Source organism: Mastomys coucha, unplaced genomic scaffold, assembly GCF_008632895.1.
Source record: "Mastomys coucha isolate ucsf_1 unplaced genomic scaffold, UCSF_Mcou_1 pScaffold1, whole genome shotgun sequence".
In the NCBI taxonomy this organism is placed as follows: Eukaryota; Metazoa; Chordata; class Mammalia; order Rodentia; family Muridae; genus Mastomys; species Mastomys coucha.
In genome coordinates this window covers 10453059-10455348 of record NW_022196891.1, presented here as the reverse complement: position 1 = coordinate 10455348, position 2290 = coordinate 10453059, and the positions used below count along the sequence as shown (strand labels likewise).

At 44.1% G+C, this 2290-nt stretch overlaps 1 pseudogene; it reads right to left on the bottom strand.

Annotated features, from left to right (window-relative positions):
* Positions 1–708: 708 nt before the first annotated feature.
* Positions 709–1215, bottom strand: LOC116069517 (annotated as a pseudogene).
* Between the last annotated feature and the right edge of the window lie 1075 nt (positions 1216–2290).

Below are 2290 nucleotides of genomic sequence, written 5' to 3'. Positions count from 1 at the left end.
TATGCAGGAAGTATCACAGTACACAGAGGGTCAAAATTGGCTGGCATATTGATTTGACACATCGCAGTGGCTTTTAAAGACCCTGAGTACAAGAAATTTCTGCTCTCTTTTTTCTATAGTCTGGTACTTAAGAGAGTTAGAATCTCCATGACCTTCTAGCACAATGCCACGTTCAAACCCACCTTATATTAGCTTCAGATAAAAAGTCCTATCTAATGGATACATAGGACCTTGAGACTACTCCCTTTTCTCATTGTGGGCTCATTCACAGAACAACCAACTTCAGCCTTTCCAACTCTCTGAGCCATCCCATGCATTCAGCTTTTAAACTATCTTAGGTTAGGGGAAAATGGCCACCACCTGCTGCTATTCTGTGACTCTTCAATGGCCTCTAAACATGCTTACTAAAAATAGGACCCAAGAAATTTATTTCTCACAGCAGCAAGCACACTTGTGCTCGGAGCTATCTCACTGGCCCTGAATGAAATATAAAAGACATTAGTCTTCTTGTGTTAGATGTGCTGTGAGTTTAGCCAAGAGGCTGTCTGCATTATACATGAGGATGCTAAACCACAAAGGGAGACTATGAAAATCTAGGTTCAAGGAAGATACAGGAGAACTACTTACAGTTGACTATGTCTATTTTTTTCCCTTTAGTGACCAAGCCGGCTCAGTCACTCAACAGGTTCTCCAGGGCAGGAATGAGGATTAAAAAGAAAACAAGAAAAGATCATAGTTAGCCAAGGCTGCAGGCTTCCTCTTTGTTTTAATGGAATGCAGTGCTTCAAGGATTTTCTGAAGGCCTTGTGAGGCAGGTCCAATCTCAAAAAAAAAAAAAAACACCCAAAACAGCCAATCTATCTTGTTGCTGCACAGCTTTAGAGCCCTGGCCCTCAGAGCCCTGGCCATCAGACGAGCCCCAGTGAAAATGAAACTGGATCAATCTGTAGTAGCCACTGGAGGGGTCCTTCTTTCAGCACTGCATAGTCCTGGGAGTCATCAAACTCCACGTTAAAGGAGTGGCCGTTGTTGACGATGCTCTTTGAAGCAGCTTTATCATAAGATATAAGCAGAGGCTGGAGGGCAGGGTCATGCTGGGCAGTCCCCGTGTCAATGTCCACAGGGGCCTGACGGTCTCCATTGGCGATGGGGAAGTCCTTGTGCCAGTTCTCTGGTCCGTTGTGCTTGCTGTATGTATTCCCAGTGGTGAGACATGGTCATGCCGGTGATTGGGGGCATAGCAGAAGTTGTCGACCGTCTAGCCGTCCTGTAGTGTGTCCTTGTTCCCTTCTTCCTGGAAACTTGGACTACTGGATATGCACTGGCTCTCTGACCACTCCGCCTCTGGCTGGAAGGTGTGACCTGGATCTTGCTCAAGGAACCCATTACTGTCAGCGGTGAGCAGATGTCTCATTTCCGTAGACTGAACTGCGATGCAGAAGGGGATCCTGAAGAACTGAAGGTGGACAACTGGCGTCCAGCTCAGCCGCTGAAGAATACAAAGAACAAAGCGTCCTTTAAATAAAATGGCCCTGCAGCCGGGGTCCAGAACGCACAAGTGTGGCTGCCTCTCTGTAGCTAAGCACAGTTCTGCCTTGGGGATTCCGATCCTGACTTTGCGTTGTATTTTAGGCCTTTTACCTCTCACCCGTTGTGCTTACTAATAAAATGTGAAAACCAAGACCCAGGTGTCTCATGTGGTGGCAGCACAGTGGCAGGCTGGTGGTCGACTTAGGGCATCTTTTCTCAGCCTCGGCAATGCAACGCAAAGAACAGACATGGCCTCTTGCTTTTCTTCACAGCCATAGGAAAATGAGTACTCAAGCCTGTTTGTTAAAATGCTATTTTTAAAGCCATATGAAAGTAGAATGATTGATTACAAGTCCACATCATGAGACAAACTGAGGTAACTAAGGAAAATCAGGTAAAACAGTCATACTTTTATGATTATAAATTAGATGAATCTTCACTCTTCCAAGATCTTATATTCAAGAAAAACTTTTAAAAAGCTTAAAAATAAAATAAAATAAAATAAGGACAACATTGTAGCATGACTCCAGCCAGTTCTAAGTCTGAAGCGGGTTTTATTTTTTTCAATATGCTTTTATATTACTTTATGTACATGCAAAATGATAAGATCAGTTCTGGGTCAAGGAACAAGTAAGCCAATAAACAAAATCCTGTAAACACCTTTCCAGGGGCAAGTCAGGATGACCAAAACTAAAGGAATGCCACATGTGTCTCTGCTGAGCTGCTCTGAGCTTTGCATGAACTCAAATGTCAGTGTTCT